Below are 13,978 nucleotides of genomic sequence, written 5' to 3'. Positions count from 1 at the left end.
CCCTAAATTAGAAAGAACTGACATCTTGATGATGTTGGAATGTCCTAACCTCCCTATTTTGGGTCTCTGTGTGCCTCGCAGGAGTGCTTTATGGTTTCTTTCACACGGGCTGTGAACATTTCTCGTTAAACTGACAGCTGCAGGTTGGCAAGCAGGGGCTGGGCTGTGAGCCCGTTGTTCTCCACCCCTCCAGACCCTGCTCGCCGCCTGCCCCCCAGACCTGGTGGCTGTTGCAACGGGGCCCCCTGCCTTCAGCTTCTCACTGGGTCTGGCCAACTGGAGCCCCCCAGAGAGAGTGGGAAGGGACGAGAGATGAGGGTTTCCCCGTGGGGCCCATGCAGGCTGCAGCTTCTATGGGGCAGCCCCGTCCCTCAACTACGACCACAGCCTTCTCTCCGGGGCTGGCAATGCTCCCTGTATGGCCCTCAGGCCTGGGCAACCCTGGCTCCCAACAGACTAGTGCCCGGATGCTTCACTGTCCACTGTGAGTTTCCTTTGACTCACTGAAGACAGCCCCTCCTTCACACCCTCGGGATCACCTTGCTGCTGTGAGCCCCCTGCCCCTGCGAGCCCTCACCCGGCCCCCTCCCCTTTCTGTCCCATGGGACACACACCCCCCTTCTGCTCTCTGATTGTACTCAACTGGGCTGACCCCGCTCCCAGGTCCGAGGGTGGCCCGTGACCGAAGACTGCCATCCACCCGGCATCCACCCACCATTGCTGGTTGGAAGATGGAGGGCAGCGTGACTGAGTTCAGGCGGCCTTCAGATGCCAAGCGAGCCCTGGCTGAAGTCAGCAAGGGGTGGGGCCTCATTTCTGCAGCGGTGTATAACAGACCAATGGGATGTGTACGCGCAGAGGCAGGGAGAGTTATTCTGAGGGATTGACCCACATGACTGTGGGGCTGGCAAATCTGAAATCTTCAGGGTAGACCAGCAGGCTGGAGACTGCGGAGGAGCTGGTGCTGCAACCGAGGGTCCGGAAGCAGAATTCCCTCTGCCTCCGATTTTTCCTTAAGACCGTCGACTGATTGGATGAGGCCCACCCACATTATAGAAGATAATCTGCTTTACTCAAAGTCCACGCGTGTAAATATTAATCTTGTTTTAAAAATACCTTCACAGCAACATCCAGAAAAGTGTTTGGCTAAATATCTGTGTAATGTGGCCCAGCCAAGCTGATACATAAAATTAACCATCACAAACCCAAGAAACTGAATTCTATCACAACCTACAGAGCTTAGAACTGGATTCCCCTACACAGCCTCCAGAGAAGAGCGCAGGCTACACCTTGACTTTGGCCTTGTGCGTGAGACCAGCCTCAGGGGAAGCAGCCACACCCACGGAGCTCGTGACCCACAGAAGTGCGACATGATAAACGTCCGCTGCCAAACTGCTGGGTTTGTGACAATCTGTCACAGCAGCCGCAGGAGAGGAACGTGGGGCCGTGGTGCTGCCCGGTTGAGTCTCAGCTCCGACCTCCTCAGCAGCAGGATGGGGAGCTCCCGGTCACCCTTCTGCTAGAGCAGGGCCACGGGGCCTCAGGCCGGGGCTCCGCCTCTGCTCCTCAGGGCCAGGAGCTCCCTGCAGGGCAAGGTCTGGGAGCCCAGAGCTCCTGGAACCACTGGAGACCTGAAGCACGCCTCGGGGGACAGGGGGAAGGTGGCAGGGGTGCAGGCGGCCCTGAGCCCAACCTCCACCCGACCTCTGGGGCCGGAAGCATCCCGCTGGCCCCCATCTTGTGCCGAGCCCATTCTAAGCCTGCCCGCTACACGTCTGGGGCCGCGTCACCTGCAGGTGGGGGCTTCAAGAGTCAGGCTGCGCTGGCCTCAGCTTCAGCCTCACCATCCCCAGGAGGGTGCCCACCGGCCAGCCCTGCTCAGGCCAGCACTGTCTCGAGGAGGGGGCCCTGCTCCCTCGAGCTCCGTTCCGGACCACTCAGGATGCCAACCCTGTCAACCCCTGAGTTTAGCATAATCTCTGCCCAGAGACCCTGTGGAAGGAGGATCCTCGGTGAAGAGCAGGTGTCTTCCCGGCAGGGTGGGTGTCCCTCCTTCACGGACCACTTACCTCGCCTGCCGTGCGCGGTGCACCCAGCAAGCTCTCTGGAAGCCTCCCATGTCTCACCGTTCCCACCGGTGGTGAATGTCTCATTCAGCAGCCAGCTAATATTTACCGAGAATCCGTTCTAAACTGGGGGCTGCTGTGTACATCCATTAACTTACTTGGCCTTGAAACCACCCCTCTGAGGTAGACACTATGATTATCCCAATGTCACAGATGAGGAGCAGAGGCCCAGAGAGGTTCAGAAACTTGCCCGAAGACACACAGCAAGGAAGTGCCAGAGCCAACGAGGGGCAGTCTACCTTCTGGGTCACACTCTCTACCATGCTAGTGAATTGGGAATTGCAAATTCCACCTCTGGAGAAGGCACTGTCTCCTGCAGGGTCTCTCCGAACAGGCGGCCCGGCCAGCACAGCACTGCAGGTCAGTGGCTGCCGTGTCAGGACACAGCCCCCTCTGATGCGCACCCCTGTCAGATCGAAGGCGGGCCGTCCAGCCTCCAGAATGCGCTCGCCTGCTTTCTGTGTTGCTGCCTCTGTCCTCAGCAAGCTCAGGGAGGAGACAGGATGATGAACAGCCCATTGATGTCCGGAGAAGCGTGGAAGTTTCCTTGGAAACAGAACCTGCTCTTCTCCGGTCTGGGAGGCACACACCTCCGTCAGCTCCTGGTCCCCCACCCCCGGCCACACCGGCTGCGGAGGCGAACCGTGGGGGCAAGTGAAAGCGTGAGGGCAGGCCCCCATGGCGGCTCAATGCAGCGGGAAGGAGCCCATGGCTCCCCCTTATTCAAGAAAACCAGAACTCAGTCCTGGGCACCGTTCCGGGATAGTTGCGCCCGGTCCTGGGAAGGAGAATGGACGGGCAGGCGGAGGCCTGTCCCTCGGTCAGGGAGCTCGCGGTGGGAAGCAGACCACGGGAACTGCAGTCCCAGAGCGCCAGGGGGCCGCAGCTTTGTGCAGACGGCGCTGTGGACCCCAGGCCTTCAGAACCGAATGCCCGAACCACGGTGCTGAGACCAGATCGGAGCAGCTCCACACTGGAGAGCCGCATCTCCGCACGCGCTATTCTAGAGGGACAGCAAACCCGGCCTCCAGCGGGGCTGTGCCCGGCCAGGGAGGTGGCTTGGTCAGGTCAACCTTTTCTGAACCAAGGACCCGCTGCCACAGGGGCCGGCTTGCTGACCGTTGGTCCTGCGCAGAGCCCCACTCTGTGCTGCCAGGGCCGGGGAGTCTCGGGGACGAGCCCAGGTCCCCCGGGAACGCGGTGAAGGAGATGGGCCAGGGCGGGAGTCAGGCCTGTGAAAGCAATCCTGCCTGTGAATCTGATTTCTTCATTCCAATTGGCCCTTTCCCCTCGAAGTGGAAGGCGGGAAATGCTTGGCGAGGCCAGCACGCTGGATAAGCAGACCCGCGTCAAGTAGGGCAGAGAGGCAGGCGGCCGAGAAGCCGCGGTCCGTGAGCTTGTCACCTCGGGCCCCATGCCCTCCCTGAGTTTAGGACCATGGTGCAGCGGGGCGGGAAAAGCCAGCACCCGGGCACAGGCTTGCCCCTGACACATCCACACGTTCCCAGCCCCGCCATCTGCCTCCCAACCTCATTTTCGTCAGGGTGAAAGGGCGGAGGGCCCTCCCGCCTCCCAGCCCTGCCCTGGCACTGCACTGCGGATGCCCCCGGGGTCGGTTGCGGGGGGGTCAGTGGTGGGGGGCCTGGCTTATTTCCTCCCCGCTGTGTGGTTGCAGGAGGAAAATGCCAAGGTCCAGGGGTACACTGATGAAAACTCAGTGTCATGCTGGGACTGGTTGTGTGTTGTTATGGACCTAGGCATGATTTTCTAGAGCAGTTTTAGTCGTAGCAGAGCAAGCAGAGAGCAGGGAGATTTCCAGCATACCCCCAGCCTTGCCCACCATCGACATCCCACCCAAGGTGGCAGCTGGCAAACGTCCTGGCACATCCGTGTCACCAGCACCAGCGCAGACAGCAATGTGAGCAGGACTGAGTGCTCCCCAAGTCCCGGGAAGCCGGACGGTGGACACCCTGGGGGGCTGGTGGGGGTCTGCGCTGGGGGGGGGGCAGTGGCCCTGTGAGTGCACCCCTCGGGAGTGCGGGGGAGCAGCCAGAACCACGGAGTTGGGAGCAGAGGGTGGGATGAGTTGAGAACCCAAAAACAAGGCTCCCACCTGCCTCCCCCATTTGTGTCTTGATGGGAGGAGGGTCTATGCGTGCTGCTCTTTGGGGGACCTCAACAACAGGGGCGCGGGGTCACAGTGTCTGTCGGACGTGCAGGTAGGGAGAGAACCCAGCGTCCCAGCCGATGGTGGCCATTGGAAAGTAAGCGGAAAGGAGCCCGAGGGAGCACGTCCCTGGGCCCTTCACCGCCTCGCATGCTTCCCGGGGCCCGGCCAGTTGGAGCTGCGCTGTCAGGGGCATGAGGGGCCGAGCTTTGTGCTCTACAGGGACGAACACAGCAGGAAGCACACGGAATCCCAGAGTGTCAAATATCCATTGCCCACCCCGTTTTCCCCGACACCCACAGCAGCTCACAGCGGCTCTTAGCCTGGGGTTGACACAAACCTTGAGCAGCACGAGCACAGAAACCCCGTCCACATGGTCGTTAGCATCTCTACCTCTGAGATCTCATGGAAATTGGATGATCAATTTTTCAGTGACTTTAATGGAATATTATTTCCTTCTCCGCTGAAATCAATTCTACCAAGGCCAAAGCTTTAGATTAGGTTAAGTAGCTACTGAAATGCAAGGGATGGGATCCACCAAGAAACAAGCTTTCTCTGCAATCAGCCATCGAGAACGGGGAAGTGTCAAACACCTGGGGAACCACAGATGGTTCTGAGGTTCTGAGCCTCCAGAGGGAGCGGGGCCTATGCCTTATTCATCAATTCCTGACACAGGGGGTGGCCAGTAATTGCTAGTGAGTGATGGCTAGATGGATGGACGGCTGCTGGATAAAGGACGGATGGAAGGATGGATGGATGGATGGATGGTTGGATGGATGGATGGATGGATGGATGAGTGTAAAAAAGCGAGCCACATGGCCTTCATCATGGGAGCAGCAATCCTGCTTTGCCTGCTTTGGAGGCAGCCCAGGTGGACCCCCATGACCATCTGGACCACCTCCAGGGATTCGAGACCTGGTGGGGTGAAGCATCCTGCGGGTCTATGCTGTGGCTCCCACTCTGGCCCAGGGCCCCGGGGGAATGGCAGGGGGATGGACAGACAAGGTAGGTAAAAACAGCCTGGGCTCCGTCCATGCAGAGCGGAGATAGGTCCGGTCCCATCCCAGAGAAGCTCAGGCTAATGGGGAATGCACATGTGCGCAAACAGCCCTGCAAGCCCACGGGCAGGGCGGAAAGCAAAATTCTCTGAGCAGCTGAGAGGGAAAGGGCTTCTGCCCAGGTGGGGTTTCTTTTCTGGGGGGGGTCAGAAACTTCCCCCTCATTTTCCTGAGTCCCTAGCCCCTGTCTCAGGGTCAGGAATGCCAGGTGAGGCCGCCACAGTGCCCTAGGCCCCAGGTGGGGTACCCGGGCTGACAGAGGCAGGCAGTGGGAGGAAGCCACTTTCAAGGCTCTGAGGCTCTAAGGCCCCGGGAAGGTCACCGTTGCCCTCTGAGCTTCAGGGCCCTCCTCGGGGTGCGAGGGACCCTGTAAGAGGGTGGACATCATGCCTGAGGTAATCCAGAGGCAGGATGCCGCAGTCCAGTCTGAGGTGCAGACGGGGGAGCCCAGGAGGAGAGTGAGGCTGCGGGAGGGGCCCGAGGCCAGCATGTGCCCGGTGTGTGTCCTGGGTGCCAAGGTTCGGGGGCACCAGGCCTCGAAGAGGAAGTGACGAGGCTTGTGCCATAAACCCCTTACAAGGAGGGGCTGGGGCTTTTCTGCCCGTGTCCGGGGGCCGAGAGATAGAGGGCCCTGGACCCACATGTTGCGAGTGTCCCCACCCCGCCTGGTGGAGGGGCTCTGCGGTTGCAGCTGGTGGGGAGGGCAGCAAAGCCCACCTGTGGCGAGGGCGGGGGGTGGGCCGGCTGCCCCCACAGCTGACCGGCCACAGGAGGAAAGCGAGAGCTGGACCAGACCGGGAGTGGCGGCCCCTCCTGGGAGGAGGCAAGGCCACTCTGCGCGACTGGGGGGTCATCCCAATCTCAGGGGCTGGGCCATTGAGACCAGCAGCCAGTGACGTGAGGCTTTCCCCGCGGGGCTGTAAGGAACATGGTTGGTCTCCATCACCATGAGGGTAGAACACCTCATCTTGCTTTTTTTCTTTTCTGATTGTAAAAATAAGCCACTTCCATTGTGGAAACTTGGGAAAATATAAGAAAAAGCAAAGAACATAAAAACCACCTGCATCCCACCCACAATGAGCAGCCGTGGGGAGCCCCGTGGACGCAGCGGGGGTGGGTCTCTCGTGGCTGTGACCCGAGGGGAGGGGACAGGTCCTCCTGCTGGTTCCGGGCGCTGTGCCTCCATCAGCGTGGCTCAACCAGCAAATGAACTGGCAAAGCTACCGTGCTCAGTCAGAGCATTTGGGCAAATTCCCGTTACCTGGTGAGAAGTGCAGATGCGAGAGGCAGTGGTCCCGGAAGCCATCCAGACACTCCTGACCACGTAGCAGCTCTCAGTGGCTTGTCCCCAGCCGTCCTCGTGCTCGAGAGGGACAGCTTCCCACCACGCTCCCTGCTGAGGCTGGGGGTGCCCGTGACCCACACGTGGACAGGCAGTGGACCCCTGCTGCAGGGGCCACCGGGGTCCCTCCCTAGGTGGCTCTGGAGAGCAGGCAGATGTCACCAGCTGGTGACCACCCACAAGCATCTGTGGCCAGAGACTAAAGTCCCAGCGGATTGCGATGCCGTCCACCCCCGATATCCTCCTTCCCGGTGGATGGGGAGAAGATGGGGGCTCTGAGGCCGGAGGAGGGACCGTCTTGCCTGAGGTCACCTGCTGGCGGGCGCTGGATGGCACCAGGAGCCGGCTCTGCACGGGGTCCCCAAGGCCTGTGAGCTGGGGTCATGGTGGATGAGGAGGAAACCCAGCTGAGTCACATGGCCGTGGGGACTGAAGCATTCCTGCAGCATCATGACTTTTCTTCCCTCGGAAGAAAGAGGTGACAGCCAACCAGCCGGGTAGGTGTTGATTTAAATGACACCATACATGAGAAAGAAGTTTGCACTCGTCAATATGACCTTCCTGGAGGCCTTTTTTGATGACAGTACTGGACTCTGCCCACCGAGTGGGTCAAGGACAATGCCCATGATAAACAGTCTGAGGACCTAAGCCCAGACTAATTCCACCCTTGCAGGTCCCCGTGGGGCCTCGGGTTCAAGGAGTGAAGGAACAGCATGCTTTCAGGTCACAGGGACCTGTCAGGAGCGGGTCTTAGGGAGGGGCTGCCGCAGGCCTACCCGCAGCTCGGACGCGGCCCTGCGACCCAAGTCACCCCAACCTTCCCTGCGGTCACGTCCACCGTGAGGAAGCGTTCCCGGCCTGGGGACAGGGACACATGGGAGGGGGCCAGGGGATGCCACTCTCAGCGAGGCGGGACGGGATGCTGGTGAGGGCCGTGGGCCCTTGACCTTGGCAACCCCAGCATGGAGCCAGCCGCGTGTCCTTGGTGGAACGTCGCTCAAGCATTCTCGGTAGAATGGGGAGGAGCCACGAGATGTTTGGCACAGCTGGTGTCAGAGTCCACCTCACCCTACCCGGCTCGGCCCCCTCTGGTCACTGTCGTCCCCACTGCCGGGCTCCTGGGTGGGTGGACATGAGGACTGGGGAGGGTGTGGGTGCCGTGCAGAAGCAGCCCGTCAGGCTCTCGGGGAGCTGGGCGGTGGCGTGGCCCTGCCACCCTCTGCAGCCCCGTGGGACACGACAGCCCTGCCTTCCGGGTCCCCAGACAGGGACCGTCAGCCGGGCCAGCTTTATTGCAGACTGTGCGGTGGGTTTTCTTGGGTGAGGGGAGGTGCCCGGGGCTGTTCTCACCGGGAGGGACACGAGCCAGCGGGCGGTCATGGTACTGGAAAAGGCCTGGTCTGAGCCGGGCCACGCCATTCTGTGTCCTGCTTCTGAGCGGCCTTGGGCGAATGCCTTACGCAATTGTGCCTGTTTCCTCCCCTAAACATAGGCTCAGGCACAGGAGTGGTGGGGACGTTCCCTCGAGGTGCGCCGTGTCCCCTTCCCGCTGACCCCCAAGTCCAGCCACAGCTCCTGTCCGACGGCTGGACCCAGAGCGGGGGATCTGGGTCCGCCTTTTCCAGCAGGACGTGAAAACCCGGCCAGCAGGGGCTGGAACGCCGTGACAGTGACCTTCTCAACAGCTTCCGCTGACCGTGCCCACCGCTCATCTTCTCCTACCGCGTGCATAAACTGCTTCGGGGTAGATTCTCAGGGAAATGGTTACCTAGCACCTTGCTGAAGCGTCTGCCCACACCAGCGTCGGGGGTTGCGTCCCGAGGTGGCTGGGGCAGGTTTCCGTCTGTGTCCTATTCTGCCTTGTTTGGGGTGCATGCCGGAAGTGTCTCCAGAAGCTCCAGGCTGGTGTTCCCAACATTACCCCGGACTCAGAAGGTGAGCCGCTCCCGGAGCCAGAGAGCTGGGTGGGCATCTGTGGGGGGCACATTCTCTGCCAGCCCTGAGTCAGGCATTGCACGTGCGTTTTCTTATTGACTCCCTGCAAAAACCTGGTAAGGAACGTTCTTGTCCCATTTGATCAGTGAGGACACGGAGGCGCAGGAAAGCGCTTGTCACAGAGAAAATCACCTTTTCCTCCCCCCCCCACCCCCCCGCCCCCCGGGCCTTGCTCTCCGACCAGCACAGTGCCTCTCGGGCCAGGAGGTGCCCAGCTCCCTCAGAGTGCAAGGGAGGCCATTTCCTTGGCAACCGGGTCCCTGTGCCTCCCTGGGTGGAGCTGGCTTCGTTGCCAGAAACCCCTCCCGAGACCCCCTCTTGGGGCACAGCAGAGCCAAGTGTCCACAGAGCCTCGCAGACGCAGGCTTCTGGGCACCTCTCAGGGCCCCCACCCTTGAGGGCTGTGGGAGGAATTTTAAGCTCAAATATTCTTAAAAAGCACCCATGTGGCTTAGTTAAACCTCCTAAAATAATTGCAGTCAAGCAATTACTCCTTTGAAAGGCGTTTGGAGGTGTTGAGATCCAGGCTCACATTTTTCATGACAAAAGCAAGTCCCTTTGTGCGCAGAGCCTGGGGAGGCTCAGCTTCGTTCCACAGGTGCTCCAGGGACACCGTGGGTGCTCCCCGTGTGCCTGCTCCCCTTCTCCTGGCCCACCTCCCACACCTCGCAGGCAGAGTCAGGGAGCCTGAGGATAAGAGAGGAAGTGAGAGGGAGGGAGAAAGTCAGCTCTCTCCGACTGCCAGCCTGCCAGCCGAGGAAAGAGCAAGTTTGCACAGCAGGCGTTTTCCTGGCTTGCAGGGCGGCAGCCCTGGACTCTCTGGGCCAAGCTGCCTCCATCCTCAGGGGCAGCAGCAGAAGAGCCCGGAAGTGCAGGTCCTCGGGCTCTGATCCCCAGGCTCTTGAGATGCACCCCTCCCCCAGCCCAGGGAGCCAGACTTCCCTCCAGTCCTCTCTGCCTGTGGCTCTGTCTCTCTCCCTCCCTCCTTTCATTCCTGGAGAAGCCCTGCCTCCCTGCAGACAGGGAGGGTCACAATGCCCTAGGGGAGCTCAGTGTGCGCACAGACAGATTTCCATGACCACAGGCTCATAAGGTTGTGACAGAGTGAGGGCCCGGGATTCAGAGGGGGTGGCTGTCTCTCTCTTGGGGATTCAGGGAAACGTTACAGAGGAGGTAGATGGAACATCAGATTACTATAAGGCAAAGGCCCCTCCATCCCCCCATGGGCACCACAGTGATGCTGGGCCCGGCCATGGACTTGCTTCGACCAGTAGGGTATGGGTGGAAATGACAGCAGGTACATTCAGGGCCTAAGCCTTAAGAAACAGTGCATGATTCTGCTTGTCTGTCTGGGAGCTTCCAACCTCCACCATGAGAAGGACCTGCCTGGGTGGTCCGCTGCGCCTGGAAAGAGGCATACACTGTCTACAGCTAAGCCCACCCTTGCTCAACTCCGAGCAGCCAAACCCCAGCCAGCTGCAGACTCACGCGCAAGAAAGAAACATGTTCTGTTGTAAACCACTGTGTTGTGATGGTTCCTTACGCAGCACTGTTGTGACCAGAGCTAAGTGATGCAAGGTGGCCCTTTCTCTGGGCCTTAAACCCAGCAGGGGTTGGCCGGGGTGGGGAGAGCACCAGGCAAGGGAAGCATGCAGAGAGGCTGGGCTGGGCCTGAGCCCCGGGCTCTGCTCACTCTGCAAACTGCTCCCACTCTGGCTGAGGCCCAGGATGCTCTCTTTGCACCTGCCATCCAGCATGCCCAGGGGGCAGGGATCATCCCCAGCTCTGCTGAGACGGGGCGGGAGGTGCACCCAGACTCGGGCTCTGGTGAACCTCCTCCCTCGGGGCCCATCTCTTACCTAAATACTTCATTTTAGGACAACACAGCCCCCGTTATCTCCCCATGGGGAGTGTGGGTTGCAGCCTAAACGGACAGTCCTTGATTCTCCACCAGCCCCCACCCGATTCTCCATCAGATCCCACCTGACTCTCTGCCCAGCCCCCTGCCACTGGGCCTTTGCATGTGCTGTTTCCTCCACCTGGAAGGACAGTCCTCTCCCGGCCTTTCCTTCCCACAGTCCCTCTGCTAACGACACTCCCCATCCTTCAGAATTGCATCCTCACACCGCCTGCCCTAGGATGGGCCTCCAGCCGGCCAGCAGTGGCCTCCCCCTGCTGCCACTCGGGGCATTACACCACCTGTCAGAAGGCGTCAGTCCACACGTCCATTGTTAGAGTGACATTGCAGGACAGGGGTCCTCAGACTCGGGTGCGCCCAGACTACCAGGGCCTCTGCGGGATGCAGATTCCCAGCCCCCCCCCCCACAACTGGCTTCATTCGGTTTAGGCAAGGGACCCTGGGATCTGCATTTCACCAACCACAGGCTTTGAGAAACGGCGCCCCAGGCTGCAGAAGGGCCTGTGTCTGACTCACCCCTCACGCCCCCTTCCCACACCCAGCGGGGCACACAGCCCGTTGTTTGTCCGAGGACACCGGCCTCCTCCTCCATCAGAGCTCTGTGCCCAGAGGACATTCCAAGCTGTCAGCCTCGGAGATAAAGAGGAATGGACTGTTTCCCCCTTTAGAAGGAACACTTCATTTTGGTCCCATCACTTGGCTGTGTTCTGGATCCCTGCCTGGCAGAAGGGGAGGGGAGGGGGCATAGACCAGACGGACGCAAGCCTGCAGGTCTGCCTCATGGGGTCCAGGCCCGTCCAGAATCTGTCAGGCCCACCCCTGCCTCTGTCCTGGGGCCCTGGGATTCATTCCAGGAGCTGGGCCCTGAGGACCAGACTGCCCCGGGGCAGGCTGATGACTCAGCCCTTCCCTCTAGGCCAGCCTAGAAAGACACCTCTCTCAGTTCCCTCCCCGCACTCAGCCTTGTGGGTCTCCGCACTAGAGGGGCTGACAGCAGCTGGGTCTCCTCCTCCCGGCCCTCCTCCTTCACAAGAGCCTGAAGGCCAAACACACTCTCTTCTCCTGGAGTCACAGACCCGAGCCAATCACATGAACCTGTGGACCTCAGGGCCTGGGTCGCCTTGGGTGACCACCAAATGTGAGCTCCCTCCTCCCCCCGGCCAGAGCTGAGGAACCAGCAGGCCCCACGTGCCCCCACCCACACCAGGACACAGGGCCACCCTCGGGCCGCGCCAGCCCCAGGGCTGCTCCTCTCCATGCGCTGGGGGTGTTGTGGCTGCCAAGGGGGTCCAAGATTCCTTCTCCCGGCTTTTAAACCCACGGAGGAGACCCACAGAGTTCAGCCTGAAGAACAAAAATTAATCCCGCAAAATAAAATCCAGCTCCTAATGGCATTTACTATTCCCCCATTCTGTTGCTCTCAGTGCTGTGCGTGGAAATTTTATGGCTTGGAAGAGAGAACTTCTACTCCCAGGGCTCAAACAGAAAAGGCCTGAGTAATTCCAAAACAAATGAACTCCCAATTAACCAGCTTATATCAAAAAGGGGGGGGGGGGGGGGGGAGGAAAGCAAACACTAACTTGATTCCTTCCATGTATTTAAACATGACTTTGAACAATGAAGTGGCTATTTATACACATAAACCCATTAAAATCCCGAGGTCTGAACAATTAGTCCCCGCCTTCCAGAACAACCGTCTACTGACTTGTTAAAGAAAGCATCAATTTCCCAGATAAATAAACCCTTCTTCACCTGTCTGTAAACCAGTTTTTTGCATTTACTTCGACTGAACCGCGATTGTTCTCGTAGGTCCTTATTGTGTCTCTCACCCAGAAGAGAAACAGAAATGCTAACTCACGGCTTGCTTCCGCTGCTCTCGTGTAAACTTTACTCTGCCCTTGTTCACGCGCCCTCAAACATGTCTTCCCTGTCTCCTGAGTCCTGAGTGCCTGCTGGGCCCCTGGTGTGTGTATTAGCGGACAAATCCCCTGCGAGCCGTCCATGCTTATTGTCCTGTTCGGAGCGCATGGAAAAGACCAGAGGACAAACCGTACCCCCAAATCCTTACCCGTGCTGGCAAGTGTGGGTGAGCGGTCCCCCCAGGCTCCCAGTCGTGCAGTTCAAGTGGGCCTGCGCTGGGGAGGAGATGGAGCAAGGGCCCGGTGAATCTGGGGACAAGCAGGGGCAGGGAGGGGTTGGCAAGGGGGAGGAAACGGAGTGCCACTCGGGAAGCCTCCAGATGCCTCGTCAGGGCACCAGGACGCGCTCTCGGTGAGCCGTGGGGAGCCAGCACAGGCTTTTAAGCCGTGAGGGGACGATTCAAGTGCATGATTTTCTTTCTCCAAGGTGAAAATGGCTTTCATAAAGGCAACACATATTTGCAGGAAAACATTCAGATAATGCAGAAAAATAAACAGACAGGAGTGGAAGTCACCTCCAGGCTCACCACCTAGAAGTAAGAATCACCAGGAACTTTGTGATCAGCGTCCTTCTATAGGTTGATCCCCGCGTGAGCATACTGACCCCCGTGCAAGGAACAGGCTGGTGCGCTCCTCCACGTTCTGCGACCTGCTGTCCCGCAGTGGATTTCCACGCCTGGCTGTGGGCCCAGGGCTGCCCCGTCGCCTGAAATCCCACGGTAGTCCCGGGAAGAAAGGACCCAAATGCACGTACTGGATCCTCCGGAGAAGCACATTCCAGGGTGTCCAGTTTCTCAGCATCAGACACAGGCCTGCACAGAGCGCAGTGGGTGAGAGGACCACAGGGGCTCAGAGCGACTTAGAAGCTGCGCAGGTGGGGGGCTGAGGACCCTGCGAGGAAGGAGAGATGGTGGGGAGGGGGCAGGACGTGGGAGGTGGAGGCCCATCCCCCACCCGAGGCCCCAGAGACCAGGACCCCCCTGGTCTGGGATGGAAGGCCGCACGCCAGATCCCGAGGAGCCCCAGGCGCCCAGCACAGGGCCACCCAGCACAGGGCCACCCAGCACAGGGCCACCCAGCACGCCACTGTGAAATTTCACCACTAGGGGAGCTCTGTTCCAGGGGACAATGGAAATAAGTCGCCAACCAGGATCGCGGGCATCAGAAGGCATTCAGACTTGCCTGTTGTCACCTCGGAAGCAGGGCCAGGGTGGAGCATCCAGGCCCAAGAGGGCACACCCACCCCGAATTCTACACCCAGCTCTCTGGCCACGCGGCGCCTGCAGAAAGGCGCTGCCCACACCCTCGGCCAGGACATCCCGAAGGACGAGCACCAGAGGAGGGTGGGAGACAGCAAAAAGGAAGGCCTGGGCTCTAGGACACCCGGGCTCATCAGGGGAGACAGGCAGGCTTTCCCAGGCGGGCGCCAAGCCACGGAGAGCAGGCGGGAGAA

The sequence above is a fragment of the Callorhinus ursinus genome, unplaced genomic scaffold (genome assembly GCF_003265705.2).
Source record: "Callorhinus ursinus isolate GAN/ISIS: 27379988/994484 unplaced genomic scaffold, GSC_fseal_2.0 scaffold4, whole genome shotgun sequence".
Classification (NCBI taxonomy): domain Eukaryota; kingdom Metazoa; phylum Chordata; class Mammalia; order Carnivora; family Otariidae; genus Callorhinus; species Callorhinus ursinus.
This window is presented reverse-complemented; position numbering follows the sequence as displayed.